The sequence below is a fragment of the Rhea pennata genome, chromosome 18 (assembly GCF_028389875.1).
Source record: "Rhea pennata isolate bPtePen1 chromosome 18, bPtePen1.pri, whole genome shotgun sequence".
Classification (NCBI taxonomy): Eukaryota; Metazoa; Chordata; class Aves; order Rheiformes; family Rheidae; genus Rhea; species Rhea pennata.
In genome coordinates this window covers 5,670,772-5,694,755 of record NC_084680.1, presented here as the reverse complement: position 1 = coordinate 5,694,755, position 23,984 = coordinate 5,670,772, and positions in this window count along the sequence as shown.

The window sequence follows — 23,984 nt, the reverse complement described above, 5'->3', positions numbered from 1 at the left end:
GTGCTTTAGCTCTTCAGAGTCCGCAGAATGACAGAGCCAAAAAACTACCAAGTGCTTTAGCTTCGGCCCCTTGCAGCTTGCATTGCTACCTACCGAGTGCCACTTATTTATCACATTATTATGAATCTAAAGCAGAATCCTCTTCAAACAATCTCTCATCCCCTGCATGTCAATTCTTTTGCAGATGAAGGTTTGGGCCTATTTTAAGCCATTTATGTTTTTCTGTTAAATAGCTTTTCTGCAGCAACGTTTGCAAAAGACAGCCACGCTACCTGACATACTTGGTCTGTAAAATACAAACCATGCAGCAAACTAGCCCAGTGTCAAAGGGGGCTTCTGGCCACAGCTTTCAGTCCAGGCCCCTAATTACTGAGCCGCGTTTCTGGGTGTCACTCAAGGCATATGTGATTCGCCCATCTGCAAACGAGCGGTCTCATTTCCTTCCATTGACCCGCTGCAAAAATCATGAATAAACTTTGACTTTATGATTTTTTTTTCCTCCTTTCCAGTAAACTGCAGATTTGTAACTTGGCAGAGGGGAACATTGCATTTAACCACCTGGGCAGATTTACTAAGCGTTGAGCTTTAGAACGGAGGAAGCGCAGAGCGTCCGCGCGGCTCAGCGCGCCGCCTGGGCGGCTCTTGGCACGGCGGGCTCCGCACGCGCGGCGCCGCCGGCCAGCGGCTCCCGGGCGGGAGGCCCCGCAGGGCCTCGGGGAGCCCGCGGCCGCCCTCCGCGCCGCGCACGCTCCCTGGAAGCCACCGAGGCTTCGCAGCTAACCCCGGCAGGGGGTCCGCTTGCGTTATTCTTCGCGTTTTACTGGAAACCACCACCAGGCCGGAGCAAAGCTGGAGCCTTGTCCTGCCAGGGACTTCGCGCAGGCTCGGCCGCGAGCGGCCTCGCCCCAGGGAGACCGGCAGGGAGCACAGGAAAGGAAGTTGTGCTAATCGCGTTTTACAGGTGCAAAACCAAAGCCCAGGGGGAACAAAGCGACTCGCTGGCGGCCACACGACGAGTCGCCGGCAGGCCCGGGGTCTGCACCCCGATATGCCGTTTCCACAGGCCCTGCCTTAACCGCAACGCTTCAGCTGCACCGGAGGACGGAAAAAAACGTAACAAACCAAAGCAAAACACACGCCGTAAGAACCGGCTGCAGAAAGGCTCCCAACTTCTTGCAGGAAAGCTTTACGCCCGCAGGGAAGGCAAACGCGCGCCGCAGCCTGGCCCCGAGGGTTTCTTCCGAGCCCTCGCTGCTCAGCGCGCCAGGGACTTTCACTTCCGAGCGGCCGCGTTCCAGTTAATTATCTCCGTTTCGTTAGGCTCTGATCTGCCTCATGTCTTCATCGCGCCCACCTGCGACCTGGACGCCCCCGAGCCCGTTCCCCGGGGACGGACGGACATCAACGGGCAGAAAGCGGGGCGGCGCGGGGGCGAGAACGCGGAGCCGTGCCGTCGCTGGGGGCTCGTCCCGCGGGCCGGAGCCCAGCGGCGCGCCGGGGCCTCCGAGCGAGGAGCCCCCGCTACGCGGCCAGCCCCGAGTCAGTACAAACAAACCGACATTGCTCGAAAGTGAGATCATTGGCAATTTATTCCTGCCCGAGCCCTACCAGAAAGAAAACAGTGTTTCATGTTGGGGCTGCTTTTTTCTCCCCCTCCCCCCTTTCTCCTCTCCCGCTCTCATTTCTCATCTCTTTGCTATTTCCATTTGCTTCCCGCCACACTGTGATTAATCTTTCCTAAGGCCTAAGGGACCGGAGTAACGAGGTAAGTCAGGCTATCAAAGACCCTACACAGAGGCGGCCGGCGCTGCCCCAGCCCGCGCTGAGCCGCCCCGTTGCATGGAACATTTTCCAGCCTCCAAAGTTACAAGGAGTCCGAACTTTTACAGCTCATTAGTAAATCATTAATGAGCTATTCCCTTTCCCTCTGGACAGGCTCCTCGCTTCCCTCCTCCCCTCAGCCCCAAAGCAACCCCAAAATCCTGCTGTGAAAGGGGGGAAAAAGAAAAAAAAAAGAGAGAGCGAGAAAAAGAGAGCGAGAAAAAGAGATAAAAGTCCTTGCCACTTCCCAGCACAACGGTTTCTGAGAGCCGAAGTCGAGCCCCACTCGGCCGCTGCCAGCGCGGGCACTTCGCCTGCCTCTGGCTGCACCAGCAGCCCGCTCTCGATGCTGCCGCTCGTCCCCAAAGGAGCTCCCCGGGACCTCGGGCTCCCGAAAGCTGCCGGGTGCCGGTGTCAGGGTTACTGGCCCGTGCCATGTTCAGGCATCACCTCGCCCCTGGCTTTCAAACACGTCCCTTGGACTGTGAGGAGCTGGAAGCCTTTAGGATCAATTCCTAATACCTTAAATGTGCACCATAAACTCGCCAGTCCAGCCGCCGATGTCAATAAAGCGAGGAACAGGGTCAGCTTTGATATATGCCAGGAAAAGCTCCTCCAACACAGCTATATAAGAATCAAGTTTATCAGCACTTCTTTCACTCAATCAAGCGATGCCTCCCCAAAGCGGCTGCTGGAAGCACGAGTTTAACAGAGAAACAGGTGCCGAAGAGGCCTCGAGCTCCTTGCACTCGTGCACTGAGAAAGCACGTGCTCAGATTTTCCAAAGACCAGTTGCAAAAAAGGTGCTGTGCAACAGGGGTGAATGCTCCAGCACCCGAACGTTTGTGTGCACTGCTTGGACCGGCATGGCAGCGGGCTCCTACCAGACAACCCGATACGAGAACTCTTCCACAGTATTTGCAAGGATTATGGGTTCTTTTTCAGATCCGAATTTCACAAGATGACACTTGGGTTTAAGAAACAAAAGTTTAGAGAAACGGCTTACTGTGAGACTTCTAGACTTCTTTACTTTTTATTAAGCCACACACACACACACACACACACAAAAAAAAAAAAAAAAAAAAAAAAGAAAGAAAAGAAAAAAAGAAAAAGAAAAAACCCAACCCTCCCAGATGTCTCTCATGGTACATTAGTGCTTACTCCTATCCGTGCCATGGGTTTGCAGAGTATCTGCAAACATTTACAGTGTTTTGGTGTGGTCACCTCTTGCAAAATTATCAATAATCTAGCACTACTTGACAACATCCCTAATGTCAGAGCCGCTGACACCTTCTGATTGAAAACAGAATGGGCTCACAAAAAAAGCAGCCAGTCCTCGGTTTGAGAGAGAAGTGTAAGGTTGCTAAAAGATTAGGGAAAAAGGAGAGCGTGCCAAATACAATATACATCTAAGTATCACAAGGAGTATGGTGCTTGGTCATAATTTTTGAACGTATCAGTGAAAATCGTGGGGCATATAAGTGCTAGGCCCGAGTGAAAAAAGTATCATTGCCGAGAAGATGACTGGAGATTCACAGTTTAATTTAACTTCATGTAATTGCTTTGGATTTATGTTTAAAATATTCCACATAGATTTCTCTAAAGAATTTTAACAAAATATTGTCAACAGCGGAATGTTTCACAAAGGCTATTTCCTCCCTCAAACTCTTCCAGAGGTTCTCCCATGCCTGTGAGTCAGGGAAAAGCCAGGTTAGATCCTGCTTGGGATTTAAAGTTAGTTTTTGCATAGGGCAGAAACTTTGACTGTTCACAGGCAAACCAACATTCTACCAACACTGCTGCAGTCATAGATGCCACCCAAACTAGGATCTTGCATTCATTATATCACTTTTAAAGTTTTTTGGGGGGAGAAAAAAACACACACACAAAAAAAAAACAGTTTGAAAAATGAACATTGCCATATAATTTCACAGGAAGGAGGAAATGCTTAACAAGCAGCTTCTGGCACTTGTGAATGAGGACACTGAACTGAGACCAGATTTCAGTGATGGGACAACACCTTTCTGCTGCTGCCTCTTTCTCTGCTTTTATCCTTCCTGCATGTTTTCAGTGAAAACCAGGCCTCAGGGCAGAAACTTTGCCCTTTTCTGCTCTATTGAGTTATCAAGATTTTTCCAGGTACAGGGAGCTGGAGTTAAAGCCTACCACCCGAAGAGCTGATGTCTCTTATGCATCCTGCTGACATGTCAGGCACCCATGCACTGGACTGCTTTTACACTAAAGGCTGGAGCCCAGAGACTCCCACATTAATAAAAACACTTCAGCTGCAAGTGAGAAGAAAAATAAAAAAGAAAAAAAGTCTTAAAGATGCTTTACTTTCTGAAGAATATTTAGATGGCAGCTGCCAACTTTTTATTAAAAAAAGTAGGCTGCAGACGTACCCTAGTTATTCAGTGGAAAACTACACAGAAAAGCAAAATATTTCTCAACTTGCCAAAGTGCAAAGAGGGAAACCAGATAAGACTGAAATCAACAATTTTACCCTGACAGTGATATCAAACCTTTTCTAATAGAGCCACAGGCAACCTAAAAGTGATCTATCGTCAGGATGCAAGTGTTCTGGCTGACTTCAAATCAAGAGTAATTCTATTGTCAAGGTATAACTGATAGAGCCCTTATGTATATTTAGCAAGGATTAGGCCCAGAACGACCGTTTACTGGAAACTCTGTTCTTAAAGTTCTTTTGACCTTCCCTGCTTCACCAACTTGGTTTTATATCGGCTGGATTCTCCAGTCACTGCCTGTAAAAGTGGCCTGAACCAGTGCTGTGCTAAGAGTTAACAAAGGGTGCATGCAAAACCCCTAGCGAGATGGATACGGCCAAGTCGCATCACTCCTAGGCACGGTTACCTCCTGCGAGACACCAGTCTGAAATCTCGGACGCCGAAGAACGCAACCTTCACAACACAGCGGATTGTCTGAAAAGCAATTTTCTCTTATGCCACCCACTGAATTAGAAACTTGGCACTTTACCGAACATGGCAAAATTAGAGGAAAAAGTTAAGTCAGCCCCTGGCCAAAGCCTGGTGAGCAGTAACAATGGGAAGGACTTATCACAAGAGGGACCACAAGCCAGCCTGGTACGGTGAGCGACACAGACCCCACCTGTTCAACGCATTTAGTGATATTAGCTAATAACTAATTATTAGCCAAGCAGCCCAGCTTCCCTGTTGGTGTTTGGGCTGTGCTGCCTCCTCCGCCACAGCTCTCTCGCCCTGTGTGTCTGCTCATCACGGAGGCGAAGAGCAAGCTTAGCCCCTCCACTGCCACTCTCACAACTTCCACAGCCATCTCTCTGCCCGAAGACCCAGCGCAAAAGCCAGTGCCCACCTCTCGTCCCAAGGTAGGTAAGAAACCACCAAGGAAGTAGGTGAGGGCAGAAACATTCTCAGGAGCACCAAAAGGGGTATATTGGGGGGGGGGGGGGAATAGTTTTGAATTAAACCATGATTATGCAAGTCAGGTGAAGCAGGAACAGCTACGAATAGCTAAAAACCTGGCCATTAAAAGATATCTGCATTTTGCAAGGGTCCAAAGAGACCTCTTTTTCTATTTATTTCTTCAAACATCTTTGTTAAGGGAAAGGATAATTTAGCTCAAAAATTTTCCTTTTTTTTTTTTTTTTAATATTGGAAAGAGAATAATCTTTTCAGGAAAGTTATCTAAAAAGCAATCCATGCATGTTCAATTAAAATTTTAAAGAAGATACGAATTTGCTTGCAAAAAGGGAAGTGATAATAGCCTTGGCACATTTTAGTCAGATGCACTTTCAGAACAATCCTTTTCTCCGTGAAAACCGCTTTATAAGAGCTACTTCAATCAGCTCTATTAGCAGTTTCAGAAACAGGGATGTGGTTATGAAGACAATCCCAGCCAGAAAAGGGCAGGCATTTGTAGGGAAAGTTAAGGGAATGTAAATCATTTTCCAATAAATATTCCAAGCAGAATATTCAATTCTGTGATACATGATACTGTCTTCTTCCAGAGATATTGCCTTCTCTCCCAGTGGATCCCCAAAGTGATTGCAGTATTAAGTTTCAATTGATTCTTAACAAAACCCAAGCCTATTCCTACTTCTGATTCAATCCACTTAGAATAGCAGGCTGAGCTTTTCTAATCTCATTTTAGTTTTCCATGGGGGACCAAGTGTCCAAATCCTTGAGAGGGGGCTGGAAGTTTCAGCTGTAGGATGTAACGGCCTGATTCAAAAGTCAATGGAAAAAGACTTTCATTTAGACTTTGTCCCTAATGGCCTCAATACACTCTGGAAAGTGCCCTGAATTACCATCTTTCTCATAAAGCAAAGTATCTTTCTGCCCGTATCAGCCTATAGTTAATGCTCAGCCTTAGGAAGAAAAAGAATCATAAGCTACAGCCTTTAGAGAATTGTCTCACTTTACAGCTGCCTGCTAATGGGTAGCAAGACTTTTTCCCCAGTTCACTGTTACAGTTGCTCGTTTGGAGTCCTCTATGCCACGCCACCTTCCAACACTAACTTCTGCACTTGGAAGCCTTACCCATGCACTTTGGGCATTCAAGGACCGCAGGGGAGACATGACATTGGGCTCCCCAAACTACTTTTCTTTACCTGTGCCATCTCACACCTTCATTCCCCCTCCGCAGTTGGCAGGGGGATTGAGATCTGCAAGTTGGGCACAGATTCACTACTGGGTCACTCACTTCCCCCTACAAAGAAACAGGCATCCCAAACACTCCTCAATTGCCATCTGCACAGGCCCAATTTCTGTAAATCTCATACTGCCTATTTAACACAAGTTCTCCACCAAATCCCAAAGGTACTGTGGTGGTATTCAAAGATGAATTTCAACCTTGGCAGATGTTTGGAGACAGCCTCAGAAGACTTGTTCAAATAGCCTACATCCTCCTTCAAAATCAACCCCTTAACCTGCATTTTAGTGGGCTCTCCTGCCCTACCTTAATTCCCTTCCTCTCAAGATACCTTTTTTTGGTTACTTCTACATTTTCAACATTAATGGGATAAGTACAGGAAACTGTTGTTGCATGTTAAAACAAAGAGATTAGAGCAGCGTTTCAGAGCTGCGTATCAAACTAAGCATGAGCATTCATTACCACTCAGTGCTTGACCCTTCATGCAACTTATGTGTTATATTCTAAGACACGCATGATAGTTGTAAGTCACCTTTCTTAAAATAAAGGAGAAAATGCAAGTAAACCAGTACCCTCGTCACCACATGGCCAGCACCCTTCTAAGCAGCAGCATTCAGTATCTCTCTTCTGCAGCTATATTTTTCAGACTTAATGAGACAGATGCAAACAGCAGGCACTTACTCTCTAATTAACCAATTTGCCTGCCACTTTGTGATCATTAACCCGATGTTGCTGGGTCAAGATTGTACACAAAGCTTTTCTTCCTTCCTCTCACTCTCTCCATTTCAGTTCTAATGTATTCTGCATTCTGATATCAATCACAGCACCCTTTTGCCATTCCCCTGCCTCAGCTGCCTACAAACCATCTTAGCACACTTGCTGCAGCACCTCACAAGATGTATGCCTGAGATCTAAAAATAAGCTTGTTAGATTATTTGACAGTCAAAAATTAAACGAAATTGGAAGCAGTAATTATTTTCTTGATTATTTAATACAGGCCAGACTTTTATCAAAATATTTTGACACAAGAAGATTTGTGAAAATAAATAGGCAATCAGCAAGTCATTGCTCGCGGAAAGGAAATTTTTTTGGTAAAGGAAACAAGTGTGTATTACCTGTCACTGCCATGTGAAAGCCTCATGTTTTAAAAGATGATGTGTTAACAGCGCTTTAGCTGGAGACAGCGTTAACAGACAGATCAACATAGTCAAGACAGGTTCATGTAGTGCCACGCTGAACACGGCAGAGTCGCTGTACTGTACCCAGAGATCAGTAAATATTTATGTATTAAAGAGCTATGGGGAAAACTTTTTGAGATGGGTCTCAGCTCAACTTAATGAGATGCCTAATCACTGGCCTAAAACAAGCACATGTCATGTTCACCCTTCCACCTCTTTTCTCAATCTAGAAATTCTGGGCAACAAGAAGTTAGAGAGTACCTGCATCCTAACAGCCTTGAGATAGGAAACCTTCCTAGCAGGCACAAAACGTGAAGGGGAGAGAATTCCCATATGCTGGTTTTGGGCCGAGGGATGCAGTTAGATGACTGTGGCAGTAGCACTGCTGCCAGGGTGAAGCCCACAGGCTGGGCAGATGAAGGCCCGTGTGGTCCACAGAAGCTGGTGTGAACATGACGCCAAGCTGCGCTGCCTGCAAAGTCCTGAGCATCTCTGGGCACACGTGGCAGAGGAAGTCACAGAACAGCAGCACAGACATCAACACCCAAACATAGGCAAAAGCAGAGGTTTTGAAGGTCAGTTCTACCCACTAATGCCTAAATCCTGCCAAAATCTCACATTTCGTTTTTTGACCACAAAAATTTTACAGATTATACTTCTTGGAATTTTTTCCCTCAAAATGAGTAAGTAGTAGTATGCTTTCCTCAGACCTACAATTTTCATTTCCCAAACTGAAAGGAACAGAAGGCTTCTAAGTATTTGAATTCTAGGTAGATGGCATATTCTGTAAGAAAAAGCTGCAAGGGATGAGAAACAGGTACACACTTCCTGACCAACTCTATCTCCTAAGTGAGCTGGTCACATATTTCAGACTGAGTGCCTGCAAACTGGCTTTGAAATCATGATACACTTGCTCTGCTTCAACAAATATTGTACCCAAGACTAGTATATCTGGGCCTTTCTACAGTGCTTTGCTTTAATTCTTCATGCTGAGCTTTGACCTTACTTTTGTCCTTCTTCTTTTGCCATCCCACACTCCCAATCTTTCTGCAGAATCAATATTATACTGCAATGATCCAGAAAAGGCAGCTGGAAGCTGCTCTGTCACATGATTTGCCTTCCCTCAGCTAACTGGCATGCCATTAAATAGCTAATTACCTCTGGCTGATTGACTCCTATATGTCCCTCTAACTCCCTTCATTTCAGACGTTATTTCTGCTGGTCTTGGACAAGGCAAATTTCATAGGTATCCAACACATGAGCAGAGCCCACCATTCCTACAGCAACTTCTCAGTACAAGTTTAGTGAAAAACAACTTTTAAAGCATAATGATTTCAAATAGTTATAACTGATGACTTTGAATGCAACTCAGCCACTTCCAGCTATACTTAGGAAATATTAGAGCCACAGAAGAGGTCACAGATATTGCTACCAGTTTCAATTTCAGAAACAGCCAAGCCTTCAGCAAGGAGACCATTTGCAGCAGCTAGGGGAGGAAAAACGCAAAAGAACATGGAAGTCTGGCAATGTTATGAAGAACAAGGTCTTCTACCACCTTGAATCTTATTTCCTACTTTCATGAGCTCTATGGGCTTTTCAATCTTCCAAATTTATCTAAAGATACCTAAATTTATCTAGAGTATCTAAAGATTTATCTAAAGTAAGTGTTGTTTTCAAATACCCAAAGCTTTGCAATTTCCATTTCAGAGGCATTTGGATTCCTAGAAATCTATGGCAAATACAAAGAGGGGCCTTGACAATATTGTGCTATCTACCCTGCCAGTACTTTAAACTGTATGACCTTAGCCAATCTCAACGACCTTCTCTCTCTAAATGAAAAATGGGATAAGTCCTCCCCAAGCCAGGTCTCTGTCACAGATGGTTATGGTCGTTTTGAATCGCTGTTTGTACTCCAAGCTAGTGAATGCCGATGTTAGTGGAGCACTTCTTTTTTCATATCCAGATAAATCATGTTCTTCAGATCTTACTACGAAGAGTCTTTGGATCGGCAATATATCAGCTGTTTAGTGTTAGCTATTAATACGTTGTGCCAGTTCATTATAGCAGGAACAGCTGCTATAGGAACTATTTGCTTCTTCTTTCTTAAAGAGAGGGGGAATTGCATATGAAATGGATTTTATCTGCTTCAGGGATAATATTAACATCATTTTCCTATGCTTGCCTCTTTTTTGGAACTAGTTTGCATAACATTTCCTAGAAATACACTCCATATGCACAACAGCAAGCTGCACCAATTACACCAGCAAGCCATTTCAAGTGGGGGTGATCTGGAGGTGGTGGGAGGAGGGAAGCATCCAGGTGCATTTGTTAACACCAGCAAACATAAAGATGGGCTGCAGTTTAGCCAGGTGAATTGTTCCAAAACAGCAGGACAACTCCCATCAGACTTACACAACTGGGTCTGGAAAGATTACATTCAGCACAGAAAACACACACCTCAATTTGGAAAGGCCTCATTTAGCATCTGGTGTGGTGTGTCAGATTCCATTTGAGATACTGGGCTCAGGAGACCAGTGGGAGAAAACAACGCACTCCAGAGTACATGTGTAACATGAGGAGTTAATCCCACACAGGCATTCATCTTTTCAAAGTATATATTTCTGACAGTTTTGGAAAGCATGCTTACAATTTCCATAATGTTTGAAAACATACAGGCACTTTCTCTCAATGTCACAGTGTCTTGAACTTCTGCGGCCCTTTTCGTTGACACCATAAACTTCTCCTTGGAAGCACAGTATGATGTCAGAGGATGTAACAGTACAAGAGGTGAAGAGGAAAGCTGTGGGAGCATTCAAGTAACTTTTTCTGGCCTTAAAAAAAAAAAAAGAACTGGAGTTTGATCCAAGAACATTTCGTTCATTCGCTATACAGGGGTGCCTTTTGTATGAGCAAAGACTGTTTTGTGGACTGTGGTCCTCTGTAGTCATCATGAAATAGAAAAAAGTACAATGAAGCTAGTGATGTGTTATCATCTAAGATTTCTATGAATGCTATTTCTGTCTTACAACCACAGTGACTGCTGGTCAAATGTTCATCCACTACAACTTGATAGAAACATTCAGAGTTTTAAAGAATTATCACAGATAGATATTTAGAGGATATTTTCTTTTATCTCTAGCTTGCCTGCACAGTTGGCATAATAAAGCTCATTAGCGTTCAAGTTTAAGTGAATGTTCCAAAACAAATGGCTTATTTTAAAAATGCCAGTTTCTCACACATGTTCATCAGGGTCAAAAATACCCATGTATTTTTAATACATGCGTACACTTTGATATGATTCAGGTAAGCCAGAGAAGTGTTAGGCAAGCATAACCAAGCTGCTGTATCTCTCACCTTCAAACTTAACTTGTGCCATAGTTCCAAGGAAGATTTAATGATCAAGTCAGATTTGATGCAAACTTTCAGAAGTTTTGAAGCTCTAATCACTAAAATAGAAGTGCACTCGATAATTACTGGAGTGTTAAGCTGATATTTATCTCTTTAATCCCCTAGATGAAAGTAGCAGATTTCACAAGAAGAGTCTTTATAATTAATACTATATGCAAAAAGAAAAAAAAAAGACAACATTATAGCGCTAATTGAAGGTGAATGTCGAGATGTTAAAGAACAGCAGACTGTATTTGCACATTAAGCTCAGCTTAGCCCATAGGTATTAAGTGTGAAACAATTCTTGTAACCACATGTGACCACACTCTGCAGTCATCAGGACGGGGCTCAGAGCTAGCAACACCCACATATTCCAATCCTGCTCCTTCGGCTCACTGCCTTTCCCCATCACGTGTTTATTCTATACTGGTTGACCTCTATTCTCACGTTTCAGCACAGCCTTTTGTGCTGGAATGCATGAATTTTCATAGGCAAGAGCTCACAAATAGCAGCATATATATATTCTCAGTATACCTTTATAAATAAATAAATAAATAAGGCCTATTACCCACTCAAACAGACATGAAAACTATGACAGAAAGTTGTGCCCTCAGGTCACCTTCACCTACACTTCCAAGACAGCTGTGCTCCATCTCAGGCCCAAGCTCAAGCTGCGTGCATTCATGCTGCCTGTGGGATGGGCTCACAGGAGATCTGGTCCCCCTCCTCCAGGTTTCCCCATCTCTGCGACCTGCTAGCTCACCCCGGATGACAAGTCAACACAGCAGCTGGATGTTCAGTTATGGCCATGCAGCTGCCCTTGTTTGGTTTGCAAACCATTTCACTTGCAGAGCCAAATACTCACAGCCTCATGCTCACATTTCTCCTCATGCCACAGCCCACTCAGCCACATAGGACTCAAGGTCCTTACCCTGCAGTGGGAGGAGGAACCTGGCTCAAGTGTGCCCACACTAATCCAGATGTCTTCTCCCAGCTTTGCTTCCCACACCCATGTTACTGCCCACAAGCACCTCTGAGCCCTGGCCTCAGCAGAGCGCACTCACTAGAAGAAGCTGCATCCGATTATGAGGAACAACATGGGTCATTGCTGCTTTCTCATTTTTTCACACCCTTGGGTAGAAGTTTCTCGAGAGGTTTTTCCAGCATCTCCTAGGATGCTTCTAGAAAGCTAAAGCAATACACAGGGTTGTCCACCTTGTGTCCCCTTTGAATCCCTAGAGCTCTAGTTGAAGAGAAGATCCTCCCAAGTCCTGGCACAGTGAATGCCTAGGGGTTGTCATCTTTTAGCAAGTGAAACGTAGTCAAGTCATTTTTATGATCGCATCAAAATGCTATCCCCCAAAACAAAGATCTTTGCCAAATTTCAAATATCCCAGTCCCCTGAAGTTAAAAACATTTTTAAAGTATGGGGAAAACAAAGCATTAATCTCCATCCAGTTGTCAAAAATATCAGCTCTCCTAGGTTTTGGGGGCAAAATAGCAGTCTGAGGTTGGCATTTAGCGCTTTTCTCAAATGATTACAAGTTCAACAAATTATTAGCCTTCAGACAGAAGATACCATAAGAAACAGTCTCGAACAAACTTAAAATGAGTTGACACTATTTCTACTTATGTTTAAGCCACTTAAATTGGTAATTTCAAAAACGCTTAAAAAAAAAAAAACAAAAAAAACAAACAAAAAAAAAAAAAAAACAGATAGTGAAGGCCCAGAGGCAATCAATTTATTTTGGACAATTCCAACTTTATTTTCTCTACTATTTTTTTTTTGGGGGGGGGGGGGGAATCCATAGTGCACAGTTGTTCTGCACATCAGGTTTATCAGTCATCTTCCATTGCATCATTACAGGGACATCTACACACAGAGAAACAAGTACTTGCAGTTAAAAAATATAAATATAAATGAAACAAAGCAAGTGTCTCAAGAATGCATGGACTTTAGAGGTAGAACATGCCTCCACATGGCAAAAGAATAAAAGGCAGCAAACACAGATTGCTTTCTTGCTCTTGCCTTCATATTACTTTGGGTTAATACTGTTATCCTTCCTCCCAGTGATTAATAATATAAAGATGGAGGATTGTATTTCAGTTTATAACTGGACAGAGGTAAGGAGATGAGTTCTCGGTACAGTACAGGGGAAAATAAAGCATCCGTAGCTACCATTAGTGATAGTTTCCTATGCACATAGGAATAACTTACTTCAATACATGCCACGGAGATGAGATTAAAAAAGAAAAAAACCCACTCAGACCCCAAAAACATCCAGGGTTTACAATGTTATTAATGAAACAAAATACCACAAGGCCCTTTTTCAGAACAGCACTTAACTTTAAGCACATGCTTACATTCTGCTGAAATCCTGTTGTGGTTTAGTCCACGGATGACTTAGAGACTAAAGAAAGAAATAACAAATGTCTATTTCAGTACTAGAAATATCAATGGATTTGTTATTTTAAAACATTTTGGGTAAAAATCTTCCTCAAAAAATAGTTTTAATCAGACTTCAACATCCTTCAAGAATGTTTTGCCCAACTTTAGCATTACTGAATGAGTACCGATTCCATTTACACCCACATTAGTGACCCTGGGTGCGTGGAACGGAGGACACCACTTATCACATAACATGAGATCCAGCAGTAGCCTTCTAGATACTTGCATATGAAAAGTAAAGACAACACAGCTCTGGGAAAGAAACAAGCCTCTATAAACAAGAAACGATTCTGGGGCTGCTCTGCTGAGATTCCCATGCCACAGAGAACACAGCCTACTTACTGGTGCTGGAAATGCACTATGCATCTACAACCTTGCTCATGACTTAAGTCCTATCACATGAATTGATCAGGAGGCATTGTTTCCCAGCAAATAACTTCAGATTAAGTTACATATACAGAAAAAAGAAAAACATTTATTTCCTGCAGTAACAAAGGTATTTGGATTTTTGGTACCTCTCATGCTTGTAGATGACCTAGTTCAAGAGACCTGGTACACAAGAGTGCCCACACAGAAGTGAGTGACCATGCTGGTCACTCATACTCCATCTAAAAACTGATGTGGAACTACAACCAAGAAAAACACAACTCATGAGAGGGTGTATACAGCACTCCAGTTCCATCAGCGTCTCCACACTGACATTGGGGGAACGCCTTGGTAAGATCAGTATGTGCCTCAAATGTTCACCACAGTATTTTTCCTCTTAAATAGTTTGTGCTGTATGAACAGCAGCAGAACGACAGCTAACCTTCTAGAAACACAGAACAAGAGGTGTTGAAAACAACATCCGCCCTGTTGTACTTGACACAAGTCACAGGAGCCCATAACATGCGTCTAAACAGCAGCAAGGGCAAAGGACAGCCAGCAGCCAGGGCAGGGTGCCTGCGAGGAGCACAGCACGAGATCCCATGACCTCAGCTGTTCCAACCAACTCTATTCACAACAGAGCACAACGGCCTCTCCCAGCCCGCTCTCTCCCCTCTGAAAAGCGTAGGAATTGCCATGGTGACTGACTAGTGGCCCAACAAATGTAATAACCTGCCTTTGACAGTAGCTAGTGCTCAGAGCTACAAAGGAAAAAATACAACAACTCTGCTGCAGGCAGTTGGGGAACAGCTAGTCAAGAGGGAAGGCTTCCTCCTAATCCCCTAGCCATTTGATACTAGCTTACGGTTTCAGAAGCAGCAAACTCAGACCCTGCATGAGGAAGTATTTGAACACAAACAGAGCATTAAACACAGGCTTTTAGGCATATGCTCAAGTTCTACAGACTTCAATGAACTAAGTGTTTCCTTGCACAGAGCTGTGCTCCTGAACTGGAGCCCAAGGGTTCAAGCCACAAGGTTTTGTTCATTCCCTGCAGGAAATGCAGTTTTTGTGAACGATGCCAACTCCCACATCAAAAAGACCAGACTCAAAATGAGGAAGCAGATATAGATGCAGGTCTCAGCCTGCCTTAGATGAAGGGGCTCAGATCTGCTCTGAATACCTTCAGTTCCACCAACTTCACGAGAATTGCCCCAGCTTGGATCTTGAATGGATACCTGTACTCATACATCCCTGAGGGCAGTAGGTCATCTGCATCAAGAAAATATTTAAAACCAGAGCAAGCTAGGGGTAGAATCAGATGCGATTATCTTTGGCTTTAGCCAGACTTCAAGGGCTCAATCCGTACCCACAGTTGGGTGAAAATTCTCCAAAGAACTCAACACCCAACACAACTGCTGGTCTCTCTCAGAAATCTGGTGTTATCTGTACACATGGATACTATTGAGCAACTCCAACAGCAGTGGCCTAGATAAATAGATACAAATTGTACCTGACAGTCTTTTAGAAAACTGTTCTGAACTAAGACTTTTTCCAACTGTGATGGAAGACTCAGTCAAATGAGGCAGCATATGGAAAACCCCCAGCACTGCATGTTCTCATAATTTTTGGAACACTGTAAATATTTGAGTCAGTAGATCTTAATCCATAAACACAGCTGGACTCAAGAAACAATGATGGTAACTTATTATAATTTAAACAATTGTGTAACAAAACAAACCAACGATAATCACTTTGGTTTTCTAAGGACAATAGGCGCAACCTTTTCACAAAGTTGACATGATGGGACATGTAATTACATAAAAAATAAACTTACATATGCTAAGATAAATTATTCTCAGCTTTTAAAGAACACTGTAGAGGAACGACAGTGGAGAGGAAAAAAGACTTATGGTTCAAAGCCAACATTTCATATAATGTACAGAGCTGGAATGGTAACTGCCAGCCAAAGGACATCCCCTTTCCCTTCTATCCTCTTCCAGAACTGTTTAATTGCTTTATGACCAGGAACATCATTCCCCCAAGTTCACCCTCAATGTAAGCCCTCATGCATACAGTTTACATACAAAGAACTGGTGGCTGATCTCTGCTGTGATTAAGGAGAGGAACATTTATCCAAACTACATAAGAACAGACCTGGGCAGTGAACTCGCATTTTAAATGAATTAAAGGCTTTTAAGTTCTTTCCTGAAAGTTCAAATAAGTTCACTTCCTTCTAATTTCCATTGCTTCTTTGCATTTTCATGAGTATGTGCATTAAGCAATATAGCCTAGGAACAAAGTAAACACACCATGGTACAAAGCCAGTTCAGACTTGTCCTGAACAAGGTGCTATGCTCAAGTTTTTACCAGGTCAAAGAGATGGAAAGCAGATACAACTAACACCAAAACAAGTATCCAAAACAAAACCTTTGTAACAAAACCACAACAATTTAAATGCAAACATATCCTTAAAAAGTAAAATCCTGATTATAGCTATAATTATGTTACTTTGTCAATATCGACATGAAAGAACTTCAGCTGATAGATTTTAGGTGCATTTTCAACATATGGTAGGATTTCTACCCATGTTCCTGGAATCTACAGAATTTAAGCAAAAATCATTTAGGTTAGACTGAGTGTTCTGCTCCTGGATAGAAACCAACTTGAAATGCCCCACACAAGACAATTGCTAAAAGAAGGATAAAGCTGTTTAATCAAGCACTGAAAAAAATCTAGTATTCCAGAACTATAATACTCATACTATCATAATTTGGTCTCCTTGCTTACCCTTAGAAATGATGGTAGATTTATGGGCACAGACACTGAACCCCAGCTCCTGGTGAAGTCAGTGTCACATAATGTGAGAAAGCTGCCATCTGAACTAATTCTTAATACCAGGAAAATCTGTAGTTCTAAAATTCCTGGTTCTTAAAGGAACACATGAGCAAAACAGTATTTTTCCAGCTCTCCCCAGCCTTGCACTGAAGGATAGATGAGCCATATTAAGCGCAACTTTCAAAAAAAAAAAAGAAAAGAAAAAAGTCAACCTAAGACACATAGCCAAAATGGAAAAGTGGAGCCCTACAGTATAGGCTTGGCAAAGTTATAAGCAACTAAAATCAGGGTCTAATAATAGGAACCGACAGGGAAACTCTAGCTACTTGTGTTGCTCATAAACGCTAACATTATCTAGGAAACAGAAGAAGTCACAAAGCTGAGACCCAGTTCTGAACTAAAACTTTCCCAGGTTTCTGGGGAACTTAGATAAAGGAATTTGCATTGGTCCAGTTGTAAAGTGTATATATTTAGAAATAAATGGACTAGAAATTCTAAGAATGGTTATGGGTTCAAAGGAACCCTTTCCATTCACATTAGAAACTGTTTTTTGATCAAGAAAACCATAATAGAGGATAGTCATTTTGAGCATCTGGCACGTAACCCCTAAGCCAGCATGCTACACTTTACACTAGAAATGTTGCCTCTGTTTTACTTGAATATATGAATGTTCTTAAAAAAAAAAATAATAATAATAAATCTAGAACAGTGATCACATTAATCCAGACCCCATTTGGCAGGAATTGCCAAACAACCATTAACAGACATTTATGCAAGTATGCAAGAGTTCCTAAATGGGAGATCATTCATTGACTTGCAAATGATGTCACTCTCCAAATGATGGAATATTTCTTTCCTTTCACAGCTTTGCCATCTTACTTCTGCAAGGCTGCCAGGCAGGTAAACAGAATTCCACTTCATCTGTCTGCAGTTTAAAAAAAGAAACCTACTGCTTGTCCATTGAGGCCAGCATTTTGAAGAGAGGCGTGCTTGAAGTTGGCCTCTTAAATCCAAATTTAGAAACATAAATAAGTACCTTATTTTGTAAAAATCTTTAAATAAGCATCTTATGCTCCACCGAGTTTTCCTATTTCATGCTATTTTTCAATACAGAATTCTCAGGGAGGGAGGACAACACACATTGTGCCATTGTGTTTTTATCGTCTCCTAGTGTCTTCCAGACTTCAGTCCACTTGCTTACCAGGAGGACTGGTCAGAGAACAACAGTAAAATTGTTTCACTAAATACTCCAACATTTTGAAATTTAGCTTCATTCCCCATCACTGACATAGCACAATGAGAACAATTTTGAAAGAGATTTAAGGAGAGATGAGTGAGTGACTGGCATGATTCAGAAGAGAAATCTGAATCTGTTTTAATTAGAAAAGCAATTCCCACTGTATCCAGCTTCCCAGCCAACAGCTCTTTCACTGGACCGCCCTGAACCAGAGGAAACTTTCTGATGAGTATTCAGAAAAACTTATTACTCCAACTGATTTATGCATTCCACAAATGGGAGACTTCAAACAGTAAACAAACTTTTAATCAAACCATTCTTGGCCATCTCTATTTATAGGTCACAAGTAGTTTTCTTAGTAGATAACTTTGCAAATGCAGTTTGAGATCTGACAGCATGACAGCATGGCTCCAGCATCACCATCGTTAACAAGAATTCAGACACAGGAACATTTTCTCATCATTTTCTTCACAATAGATCAGTGGTGAAGGCTCAAGGGAAAAGAAAGGAAGTTGCTTGAACTTTGAAAGTGGAATGTCACAAGTACTCACCCTATTCCCACTGGTGTCAACAGCAGGAGAGTAGGTCAGAATTTTCCAAAAATATCTCGCCCTAGGCATGTATCAATTTCAGGAGTCAAGAGACTGATGCACAGCAATCAAAAGATAAGCAAGCATCTCATCATTGGCCAGCTGCACCTAATCTGTGGTAGAAACCCATTCTCTCATGTCCCTCTAAGCTGGAGATGAGCTAAAGACCTTCAGCTTCTATTGCCCTTGGTACAGGTCTGTATTCATCCCACCCGCAGCACCAGACCAAGGAGCACAGGCACCTTACATCCCATCAGTTGCCAGCATAAAGACAAAAGACTTTACAAAGCGTAGTGCCAGGATGCGTGCCTCCCTGCATCCCCTGCTCCTCTATAGCAGGGACCCAAGAAAATCATCTCCCAGTATCAGTAAAGCTGGTGACAAAAGTTAAACAGAATTAATGCAAATCCTGAAGCATCTTCTCCCTTCCCACACTGCGATAATTAAGATTTTTCTGAATCAATACCATCAACAAGGTTTTGCCACCACTGGCTCAGCTTTATGTTAATAGGCACGTACCGTAGGGAAATTGCTACAGACTTCAGTAGGATCCGAATTAGACCAAGACTAAAATCTAAAGAGGAGTTTGTTAGGAAACACTGGGTTCAGGGTTTGAACCAGACATTCAAAGCATTCTCAAGCCAATTTTTACCCTCACTTTCTGTGGTTTAAATGTTTAAGTTGCTGAAGTCCAGCAACATTACAAGTTGTACCAGACAGTTCCAACTGAAGAAAACTTTCAGATGTCTCATTTTCAATTCTAAACCTTGCATTTCTCCTCCATATTTAGTCTTTTCTCATTAGAATTTGTGTATTTTTCCCTCCCCATCAGAAACAGTGAGTCACAAGAAAGGATATGAACAGCTACTTATGTCACAGTACGGAATTCTTCAATATTTTCAATTCAATAAATAACTGACTACTGGCTCTCCCTGTTTGTTATTTCCATGTAGTACACCCAACATGGAGGGTACAGAAAATGTGCTTAAAAAAAAAAAAAAAAAAAAAAAAAAACACTTACAATAATCCAAACCAACTTGGGACAATGCAGAAACATATATCTTTGAAGGAATTTTGACCATTGGATCCCATTAAAAGGAGTAAGCATCAAACATTCCAGGCAAATTCAAAAATCTTACACTGGAATCTGTGAAGCAAAGCACATTTCAGCTAATTTGGTCCATTCTCAGCTTGTTTTCTGTATTTTTTATTGTTGCTTCTGAAACACATGTTCATATGAATTTCCAAGTTCTCTGTATTTTTATGCTTAAATAGGTCACTGAAAAGGCAATGAGTGTGGAAATTATGCCTTTGTACCCCCAAATCCTGTTTTGGCAGCTCATCTCTGTTTAGCTGAGCCTTAATCTCCTGCTTGGTTTGTTTGCAGCGGAATTTAGCAAGCTTGAAGTTGAACATGCACTTAGGAGTTTCTGTATTTTGAGTTCAGAATTCATACACGAAGTATTTTGATCCTGACTTCCACAGAAGCTGAATTAGGAAAGCTGCCACTCCTAACTGGATGGTCCAACGTGACAGATGTACAAGCCAGATCTCGCGCAGGGGCTGCTTTGCCTGCTGCTGCTTTATAGACTGCATTTACCTGGCAGGACAAATCTGTCCCTGTTTATGCTTAAGTAGCATCAGCTAGCTGGGTTGTAGGTGTCACGCTAGTCCTATCTTGTTTCCTCCATCTACTCAGAGGTGAGTTTGTTGGACAGAATCACTAGGCTAAAGCCAAAGAGGAGCCAGCTCTCCTGAAGGCAATGCAAGGGATGGGATCTCAGTGCAACAGGAGGAGTGTTCAGTACCAGTAGCAGGGTGATTTCTGGACTTTGAAAAGCCCTCTTCCCTTAAAGCTTGCTTCAAAATGATTTACAGATTTTTAGAGAAATGCAGAGGAGATGAAAACAATAGGCACTACCTGAAAGCAAAATTATTTTATATCATATATATACACACACATATCTATAATTTCAGTTGAGTTTTGAAAAGTCAATGAGACAACAGAATACGGAAAAGTTGTTCCAGATGGCAGGAATTTACTTCAGGAATTTCACTTAATCACATTCTCAGCAAGATATTTTGATTCTGATGACATATATCAATACCATACTTAAATTAACAGTCTTTGCTACTTAAGTAAATGAGTAAATGTAATGTTCCCAGAAGTGGGAAAGAGTCTCAGTGCTTTAAGTGCAAGTACAGTACATGTGGAACTGAGTGGAAACGTTCTGACAAAACCTTTTTGTTATTCCCTCTGAGAAAATACAATGTCATCAAGACATGCTGCAGGAAGGTGTCCGTTTGGACAGAGGCCTGCAAGATTATTTGCCCACCTGCATTCTCACTTCTCTGCCCAAGGACCTACCAAGGCAATTCCCATATCCTACCAAGTGTGAGGGACAGCTGGTCCCAAGTGCCTTTAAAGTCAGTGTGATGGGCTGGAAAGATAAAAATAAAATGGGGAGAAAGAAAAATATATATATAATATCTGTATATTTATACATATATAAAATCAGAAAGCAAGAGTCTCAACTCTTATAACCTGATTTCAGTTTAGAGCCCCTGGGGCTCTTTCCCCAAAGTATTCACCAAATGGATGCCCCAGAGGGGTGTCAGTACACAGGCTACCCAACTTCCATCGGGTAGTTGGCCAAGGTGTGCCAGGCAGCCTCCAAAGTCTCTTGGAAACGTCGAGCAAAACAGTGATGTCCCAACTGTATGGGAAGTTTCATATTTCACCCAGGTTTTCCCCATGCTACAACTATTTAACCTATGCTGGCGTCAAACCTAATGCTTCCGAGATAACCGTTTCATGGTTCTACGTATGCTGCATCCCCCAACAGGGCAGATGAAGTTCTAAAGAACCTAATTTCATATTATGTGTATTTTGTATATGTATTCACAGACACTACACACTTAAATGTACATATATGTATACACCTATACATACACATGTGTGTATACTACACTTACACAAGTATATATAGATATTTATAACTACATAGAGATGCATGCTATGCATATAGCTATATACGTATGCACATAAAGCTATTTATACACATACACACACACACATATAGCTATTTATATGCATATACACACACACAGATACATACCCAAGAGGGGAACATAGATAAGGAGACTCGCTTAACACATGAACAGGTCAGCATCAAAATTTTAGCACAGATTTCCTATATTCCAAATAGAGGGTTCTTCCCCTTTGAGGCTGTACCATTTCTCAAATGCAACATTAAAAGTAGATTATTCCTACAGGAGTTTCCACTGCGAGCTGAAACTCTGTTTACACCTAAAGCTCACATCAAAGTTGTTAAAAACACAGAGAATTTCAGCCACCTCCAAAAGACTGCAAATACAAGCTATCTTCTTGCATGTCTTCTTCCTGCAGCTGTACTCTGAAGGGAGATATACATATACATACAGGTATGTATATTAGTTATTATTAGAATAACTGTAATAAGGCCTTTTGTTTGGCAATTGCCTGTTTCTAAGAAGTGAAGCATGATGAGATTTAGCTTGCCAGCTGTGCATTTCACTTTCCCATATCCCCAAACAGAGATTTAAAATAGCCTGTTTATCAGATGTGTATCTAACTTGTATTCCACTGCGAGGTCTAAAAAGGAATTTCCATTCTTACAAATGTCCCCCTTGTGGGGCATTACCGTCTGTTCTGATCATTGTAAAGGGTCTCTCTTTCCTTCTAGTCCAAAACCCACTGAAGCATCTCTTTAATGACTATAAAACAAAAGGCTAGAAGCTTTCCTGTCTTAATTTATATACAAACATATTACCAATTAAAAGGTAACTGTGACAAATAGAGCTGACAATGGAATGCCTTCTGCAACCTGAACTGTAGCGTTGCTACCATGACATTATGATGGTTAATCTATGCTCTAATTTGTCTCAATTTGCACTGGCAGATTAGGAGCTGCTGTCTACATGATTTCTCACTGAAAACTGGCAGAAGCAGGAAAAGGAGAGATTTTTTTCCACCACCCCGTCTGTTTTGTGCGTACACTTTCCCCTCTTCTCTCCAACACCACTGTAAATCTGGAACACAGCTCCATTAAAGCAAATGGAGTTATACTCCAGGTTTACTAATGAAAGCAGAATTCAGATCAGCGCCACTGAAATACACCAAACTTTTGCATTCAAATAAAAAACAACAACAACAACAAAAAACCCTTATCACTGAGACCAGCCTGCTGCCTGTGTTCTTGTTCTGCTGCCAATTTTTGCTTCATGAACGTTTGTGGCAAACAGCTTCTCCGCTGAATGGCATTTGTTCTCCTTCCCCACCACCCCCATCTGCAAAAGGTTTGCAATAAGTTCATGATTTCCCCAATTATTTTTTTTCCTATGCAAAGTAGCAGGACAGCAGACATCCCTCTCCCTCTGCTGCAGTGGAATACTTGTGCATCGGGAATGCAGGGGTGGAAGAGGACTTCAAGTCAGAAGTCTGTACCTCAGTAAGGCTCTCATACAACTTCAAGCCACTCAAGAGCGATGTTTACTTATGCTAGCAGTAAGCTATGTGTAATGGGAGTTGGTGGCTCCTCCTGTTCCTGGAGGAATCGTGACTTGCTTCTCGTGCCCTTTATTCTGGGAGAGGGGCAAAGCTAGTATGTAAACTGCCCTCAGGGGTTTTGCTTTAGTAGGGTCTTCTCCAGGAGACTTTTCTACCATTTCTCATTTGCTTCAAAGCTACCTTACAACACATACATACTTTGGCTTTTGTAGAAGGGCCAAAACCCCACCTCTGTATCTCTGAGCATTAATCTAGTCCAAAGATTGAAGGCCTTGTTAACAGGTGGTGAATACATTCCCCTTCAGATCAGTCTCCCTCATGAAAGGGGGATCTTCCTCTTGAGAACCAGACCAACTGCCAATCCATACCTATAATCACCAGTAAGGACAGTGGCATATGAATCAACTATTTTGCTACCACAACTGTGCAGCCAGATGTCATATGGCAGTAACTCAAGCGCCAATAGAAAGACATTTTTAGACAGACATGTTTTAGAATCTGTATGCTAAAGAGCAGTGCAAAGGAGCACAGAAATTGATAAAGTACTAAAGATCTAATTTTCCAATTAGTTAAAGACTTTACCAAAATACATCTTGCCTTTTCAGGAATTATATTTACCGGCATGCACACGACCAAAACAAGATTTATGATATCACTTATTTCCACATTTCAAGGCTCACTTTGCTTCCATGTGAAACCCAATGTTACCCCCCAAAAAAACAAGTATAAAGTGTACAGCTCATAGCAAGCATTAGCCTGCAGCATTTTTTTCCATTTTAAACAAACATAAGGGCATGAGATGACCTTTAAATTGATTCTTGACACATACTAAGTCTACGGAAATGAGGGAGATTCTCTCTGGAAAGAGCTGTATAATTTTAGTACTCATAGTATATTTTTAGCATATTCCAAGAATATT